Raw genomic sequence first — 7231 nt, forward strand, 5'->3', positions numbered from 1 at the left:
AGGGAAAATTGGACATCCACATGCAAAAGGATGAAGTTGGACTCTTACCTCTTAGACTATACAAAAAAAAAGTAAAAAGGAAAAAGAAGCTTTTTAAAAAAATGAACTGCTATGAAAGCTTCCTTGACCAAAATCTAGCCCATAACCTCCGTAAGATTACCTGTCAAGGGCAAATGCAAATGCTAAAAGTCTTTTCCACAAATATTAGTAAAAAATCTTTAGTGATCTGTGTAGGTAACCTTAACTTATTCCATCTGCCAGAAACACAATTTGGATCCAACTGTTCTTTTATAAACTAGTGAGTTTTGTGTTCTCATACATGTCTTATGGCCAAAATTTGCAAATGAAAACGGTAAGATTTCTCTTTGCGTCTGTATCTTTATGTATGTCTGTGTATGTATGCTATGTATATGTGATACTTTTCTACCTTCAGATGGTATTGCCAAAAGTAACTTGTAAAAGAGCTCTATTTAATTTGCTTTAAAAAAGTGCTTATGTAAATTAAGCCTAGTCAAATGGGCTTATGTTGTCTCTATTACATATTTAGTTATAAAATTATGAATTCATAATCTAAGAACAAAAATATAATAAAAAGAAATTGCTTAATGTTTGTAAAGCACAGAAGTAAACAGAGAGAGAGAGAGAGAAAAGCCACATGTTTAACTTTTTAGATACTTTGTTTCCGTGATGTTTGCGTTTTTTTATATATATATTCATTTTATATATGTGATTCATTTTCAACAATGATTGTTTTATAAAACATGTCTGCTTAAACATAGTTTCCAAAATATTTTTGGTAACTTGAATCCTTAAAGTTACAATTAATTAAATTAAATGATGATATTCATTGAATATCTAGGTCATTTCCAAGTAAGATAAAATACTGAAACAGTAAATGCTAAACATAAATGTATCTAATTTTAGCTTCTTATTACAGAGAGAGAAGAGATAGTTAGGTCTGTTAATAACATATTCTTCTAGCCACACTGAATAAAAAGTCTATTAAAAAATTCATATGCGTCTAGAAATTATGAAATGATGTATTTATAAATTTGCCAATCTACTACAGAAGTTAGTATGTGACGAACAGTTCACAATTGCCTCATTCTTAGTTTTCACTGAAAATTAGCATTACTAAGAGTTAAAAATTTAGATCAACACATGTAACTAAAAGTACTAGAAATAATAACAACAAAAACTATGCATGCAAGTATACAAGTAAAGTAGGATATGATTTTGGTAAAAAAAAAAGATATGAGGTATAAAGTTGTGTTTTTTTTAAGGAAAATGGAAAGAAATTTTGTCCTAGTATAGAGGTTATTTAAAGTTGGTTCAGAATTTTTTTAAAAAGAGGAGAATAAAGGACAAAAACTAAATGGATATAGAAAGTTGGGAAGAAGAGAAAGAAGGAGAGAGAAAATTTTATCTTATGTAATCAAGCTGGCTAAAAATTAAATGAAATTATTATAAGGATTTAAAAAATAAACTTCACAATCAATAGTGTCCCTATGCAAAACTAAAATTTAATTTTTTTTCTCTGTTAAAATGACAAAGTTTTTTGAATTATTGGTCTGCTCTTAATAAGAGACTATAAAACTTTCTTTTCCTTTTAAGTAATCCTACCTAGGATACCATGTTTTGTTTTTTTGATTTTTTTGGTCTTATCTAATTATTTTCTGTGCTTTATTGTTGTCTTTAACAGGGCTTTGATTACTTAACAAAAACTGAATTTTCTCAATATTAAAAGAGCTAAGGATTTTTGTTCATTTGTTTTTAACAGCTAGGTAACGTTCTGTATTTGCCTTCAAAATCTTTAGTTGTCACTTTGGTTAATCATGTCACAATTACCTGTGATCCTATTTAATCCTATGTTTTAAACCTTTGACATTTTTGACAAACTTCCCAAAATCAAGTTCTAAATGAAGTCTGTTGACTTTGAACTAACTTTGGGAATTTTTTGGAGAGCCCCAGAATATCTCAAGAGATTTGTTCTCTCTCCTTATAAAAACAGAGATATTAAACTATTTAGGCTTATTTGATATGTCAAATTACATGGGAAGCATAGTCAAGTAAGAAGTGATGTTTGGCCTTTTTGGGTTATATTTGTGTGGATATATATTATTAATGTAAGTGTTCCAGAAATTGTATGGAATTCTTAGAAATCTGAAATGTCCTGGTATAATGTTATAGTCAAATTCCAGTTATCATCTTAAAGTGTATGTCACAGAAATAACAAAATTTTCTTGTCTATTGTATATAAATAAGCTCTTATTAGATCCTTAACCGTGGCTATTTTTAAGTCTTTTGTCATTCACAGTTATTGTTTTACTCTGATGCTTTCCCAAAAGCTTTTGCAAGCAGCTATGATCCAAAATTGCTTGTCCTCAAAGAGATGAATGGAAAGGACCCTGACAAATACTCTAGAATACAGAATTCTGATAACTTTTAAGATCATACCATTGTACTGGGTATGAATTTTCAGAACTCTAATGGAAAAATTGGTGGATTCATAAAACTGCAAACCCAATATTAAACATAATAACAATTAATTACATGGCACTGAATGAACTGATGAGGATGATTATAATTTTTATGAGTTTTTGTTTGAAACATTGCTGGTTCTTTAATATTTTGTTTTTCAGATTTAATAAAATGTTTTCCTCTTTTCTCTTAGCTATCTCTAACATACAGCAACTTGGTAAGTTAGGAAAACGTGTGGACAAAGGTGAAACGACTTTTTCTCCCTACCTGTCCCTCCAGAATTTGGAAAAGCTTATTGAATATTCTTATTTTTGTGACAGTGTAATTATTTTTATAAATTCAATAAGAATCTGTTCTCCTCATAACAGGACACAATTGGAAGCATTGGTTATATTACTGAGGGTTTGACTGGAATGTCATATTTGAGAATGATGCATAGAATCAGATCTGACCAGATAGCCTTAAGGAAGTAAGGTTGACTTTAGTGAGCTAATAAAGACCACTTTGAAAAACCAACTTGTGTCTTGCTTATAGTGTTCTCACCTCACAGTGAGTAAGGGAGATCACTACCTGGCAGACCCAGGAACCTCAGAATATTTTGGGGACCTTAAGAAGAGAGGAATTCACCCAAATCCATAGGTGTTACAGGCAAAGTCTTGTGGTGACTCCTTGGCTTGGCTTCCTAGCCTTGAGATGCTTTTAAAAGCCCAAATCTGAGATTCGTTATGAAAAGTTCCAGCAAAGCAAACTCAAAAGACCCTTGGTCAGTCACGATTCTTGCTGCACTTACATAAGTAATCAGGCCAAATTTAATGAGATTAGACTTATTTTGAAAACAAATTTGTCTTACTGTAGACAGAAAAATTATCAGTGCTAGAAAAAGTGGCACACTCTTGTGGATATTTGATTCTACCCCTGTTCATTGTCTTTGAGATTTTATTATTTACCTATAAACTGTACTGGATCCTGAATTCTTCAAGCTTCCTCCAACACCTGGTTACAGCTCTCCAAATTATTGTTTTCAATTTTTCTCCCAACCTTCTGAATTTGGAATCACTAAGAACTACAACTGCCCTTTTTCCAAAGCACTGCAAGTTGCAGCTGGATGAATTGATATGAACTTCAGAGAAATCACCACAACAAATGTGATATATGGACATCCTTCATGCCTGCTGCTATGTAGGCCACTCAGAAAGTTTGCCAGAACACCCAACACCAACATTATAGGCATTCAAACTACAAACCAGGAAATTCATCAAAGACTGCCACTGCCATCCTCACTCCACCATCAAATGAAGCCCCATATCTAGATATAGTCTTTACTGGCTGCCCTCCAGACTAAAAAATTTAGTTTATAATTCGCTCCTATCATTAAAATTTGTTTTTAAAAACATTTCCATAGGAATGCCTCATCAAATACCTGAATGCTTGCACGTACAGAGGCCGAATTTAGGTGGAAGCCCACCTGCAACACTGACTCCTTAAGTGAAACACAACTGTTTAACTGGACTGACCCATTCCCAAGACTAAGAGACTGATTAATTAAGATACGGGACAATGTAATTAGATTTGTTCTTTTCTGCTTGTTCCAATTTATGGTTTTCTTCTCCTTGGCTTGATCTCTTATCTCACAACATCTAACTCAAGTCTTTCTGCAGTGACTAACTCAGCCTTTAACATATGAAACTTTCCAGGACTTCCCTCGTGGCACAATGGTTAAGAATCCACCTGCCAATGCAAGAAACGTGGGTTCGATCCCTGGTCTGGGAAGATCCCACATGCCGCGGAGCAACTAAGCCCGTGCACCACAACTACTGAGCCTGCGTGCCACTACCACTGAAGCCCATGTGCCTAGAGCCCATGCTCTGCAACAAGAGAAGCCACTGCAATGAGAAGCCTGTGCACTGCAATGAAGAGTAGCCCCCGTTCACCGCAACTAGAAAAGCTCGTGTGCAGCAATGAAGACCCAACGCAGCCAAAAATAAATATAAAATAAATTTATTAAAAAAAATATATGTATGAAGTTTTCCGAAGATAAAGTTTCAAATGGGAAACTGAAGGAAACCAGAATGTCACCTCAAAATATGCCTCTTTCTTTGACATAAAAATTATTTTGAGCTGAAGGCAATTAAGAAGCATCAAAGTCAGAAAAACCTGGCTCTTTCTTCCTAAAGGCAGTATATAAATTCTCCTTTTGCTGGAGACAGACTCTTAGCTCAGAGATGGCACCAGAGAAACCTGCAAGCAAACTTTACTCCATTGGTTTCCTCACATATATTTACCTTCCCACAGCTCACCACTCTTGGAAGCCTAAAACAACTTTCCTCTGTCCTGCCATTTCTGTACTAATTTATTTCTCCTTGTTGAAGATGCTATGTAAGCCACAGTTCTAAGCGAGTATCTATCCATCTTCCATCCAGCCAGGTGCCTCGGGGAAGCTGACCTTACCTCCAGCTCCAGAGATAGTCCTAATTGGTCCAAGGTAATCCAGCATTACCTGGGAACTTATTAGAAATGCAGATTATCAGGTCCCACACCAGACCTACTGAATCAGAAACTGGGGATTGGACCCTGCGATAATATGTTTTAATAAGTCTTCCAGGGGATTCTGCTGCTACAGACTAAAACAAAACCATGCCATTAATTGGGATTGGTTCAGGGACAGGCATTTGATCTAACTCTTTCTAATGAGACATGACATCCACTAGGGCAACTTCTGGGAAAAGTGTCCTTGCTCCTAAGTGAAAACCAAAGGGAGTCATTTTTTCATCTTCCTCTGAGAATTGTGCCTGGCTGCTTGGAAATATTGCAGTCATGTTTATAAAAGACCAGGAATGACATCACACCAAGAGTGGCAGAGCAGAAAGATGGAAAATAAATCTGGATTCTTAATAACATGATTGAACTACAACCCATCCCGAAACTTATTCTACCTTTAGACTTCCTGCTGAGTCAAGAAATACCCATATTGTTTAAGTTAATTTGAATCAGGGTTTCTGTTACTTGCTGTCAAAAGTATCCTATAGTCTGAAAATTAGACTTACTAATATTTTACTTTGGATTTAAAAATTTTTATTCTTTAGTGAAAATGACCCAAGATTTATTTTATTTTATTTTACTTTTGCTAGCATTGATAGTCAGTATAAACTTCTTAATAAAGTAAATTGGGAAGCTTGTCCTAATTTTTATTATCTGAATAATTTAAATAGCTCAGGAATTATCTGTTCTTTAAGATATGTTGGACTTTCTGGTAAAACAGTCTGGAACTAATGCTTGTTTTGAAGTTAGAACTTTTGGTACATTTTCAAGTTCTCTGATTATTGGGCTAATTTTCTCTCTTCAAGAGTCAATATTAGTAATTTATATCTTCCAAAGTGTGTCTATTTCATGTAGATTTTCTAAGTTATTGGCGTATGTTGGAAATTTTATAATTTAAATCTATTTTGGGTTATATTCCTTTTCTCATTGTATGTGTTTTTATTTCCTCTCCCTTTTTCTTGGTTCTACTTACTAATGGTTTTTATGTTGTAGTTTTCAAAGACAAAACAAGAACAAAACTATTGTTTTGTTTATCAGGTCTATGCAGTTTTGCTATGCTTTCTAGTTCATTAATTTCTACTTTTATTTTACTTAGTTTCTTTCTCCTATTCTCTGTTGGTTTATTTTGATGTTCTCTTTTCAGTTTCTTGAATTGAATGCTTAAATCATTTACTTTGTCTTCTATGTGTTAATCATATCACTAAAAATTCTGAATTTTTCTTTCAGTTAAGCTTTGGTGGTATCCCATAAGTTCTGAAATGTAGTGTGTTTTTAAATTTCTAAACATTCTGTATTTTAGCACTGGTTTCTACTTTAACCCAAGAGTTATTAGAAAACTGTTTTATAATGTTCATGGGATTAGATTGGGTTTGCTACCTTTTTATTATTAATTTCTTGTTTTCTTGCAATATGATCTGTACCTTTGTAAGCATACTGAGATTTTACTTGCAACCTAGACCTTGATGAGTGTTTATCAGTGCTTCATGGCCATTTAAAAAGAATGAATAGTCTCTGTTTAAAGACTATGACAAATATTTGCCTGTGTACACCAGTCTTTCCATCTGTCCATCAGTCTATTATTGTTTCCCCATTCCTCCTTATCTACTAAAGCTTATTAATGTCTTCCTTCTTTTCCTTACTCTTTCTCTTTCTACAGCATCAATCTCTGCTTTTCCTCTGCTCATTCTATTAGCATACAAACATGCCCTCGTACAGTCCTGTCTAATAGGGATATAAGGTGAGCCACATATGTAATTTAAAATTTTATGATAGACACCTTAAAAAAGTGAAAAGAAAAAGTAAAACTAATTGTAATGTGTTTTATTTAACCCAATATATATAAAATATTATCACTTTAACATGCAATCAACATAAAAATTATTAACAAGATATTTTATACTTTTTTGTACTAAGTTTTAAAAATCTGATACATTATTTACACTTATAGCACATCTCAGTTTGCAATAGTCACATTTCAAGTGTTCAGCAACTACCTGTGACTAGTGGCTCCCATACTAGACAGCTCAGTTTAAAAGTCCTACCTTGACTCAACATTTCCTCCTGCTACAACTCACTTCTCTGTTCCTTTCTCTTTTTCTTCCTCTACCCATTAAAACTCATCTCGTTAAATCCAATGGAATTGGTGTTTGACAGAACTGACTACTTTTTGGGGAAACACTTCTTACTCTGCTTCCATGACACCAAACTCTCC

The sequence above is a fragment of the Lipotes vexillifer genome, unplaced genomic scaffold, assembly GCF_000442215.2.
Source record: "Lipotes vexillifer unplaced genomic scaffold, Lipotes_vexillifer_v1.1 scaffold685, whole genome shotgun sequence".
In the NCBI taxonomy this organism is placed as follows: Eukaryota; Metazoa; Chordata; class Mammalia; order Artiodactyla; family Lipotidae; genus Lipotes; species Lipotes vexillifer.